The sequence below is a fragment of the Atta colombica genome, unplaced genomic scaffold (genome assembly GCF_001594045.1).
Source record: "Atta colombica isolate Treedump-2 unplaced genomic scaffold, Acol1.0 scaffold293, whole genome shotgun sequence".
Classification (NCBI taxonomy): domain Eukaryota; kingdom Metazoa; phylum Arthropoda; class Insecta; order Hymenoptera; family Formicidae; genus Atta; species Atta colombica.
In genome coordinates this window covers 540,728-541,626 of record NW_017259396.1, presented here as the reverse complement: position 1 = coordinate 541,626, position 899 = coordinate 540,728, and positions in this window count along the sequence as shown.

Below are 899 nucleotides of genomic sequence, written 5' to 3'. Positions count from 1 at the left end.
TATATATATATATACATATAAAATATATATTATATACATATATATTTAAAGATAGATCGCACTTTTATAACTGATAAATGATGTGTAATTATTACAACATAGTACAAAAATCTATCATAAAATTATTATAGTAAATTTAAATCATATTCAATGTTACCTGTTGATAATAATTAATATCAATATCCTTCCCCTGATGCAAGTTCCTTCTCCACAAAAAAGTTCTCAGATATCGAGATATTTACTCGATTATAATATAATTGTTACAATGTTACAGTAATGTGAAATTAAAATTGAATTCTCTTTCTGTTCAAAATAAATACATCGAACTGATAATTATAAAATGAATGACTGTTCTCTCTAACAAGAAAAAAGCGGTTATGCTTACTTGATATCAATCAATATCCATGTGAAAAAGATACTATGTGTTTCTGCTAAATGGGAAAACCCAAAATTATTTCAAAATGTCAAAAGCAATTATTATCGTAATCAAATGGCTTAAAAATGTAGACTTAAAAAATGTAGAATTAAAACTTTGAGAATAGCAGATAAATTTCTATTTTATCAATTCCGAAAACTTCAGATTCCTTAACATAACTCTTCCTTTCTTAACTCTTAGTCTTAACCCTAAATTTTGGAGTTTTAATTTTCAGGTTCAATTGCCGGAGTAATTTAATTAAAATTAAAAAAAATCGCTAATCCGCCTATACTTCCATGAAGAAACCGTCTATAAAACAACTTTTCCATTCGTCTCATGACTGAGGGTAATAGACGCAATGATCCAAACGCCAGTGTTTCGTAATATAAACATTTTTTTTCTTATTCAAACGTATGGTTCTTACATTTACACAGTACAAAAAATTATACTCAGACCTGCCGGCCCGCGGTTCATAACTGCTATG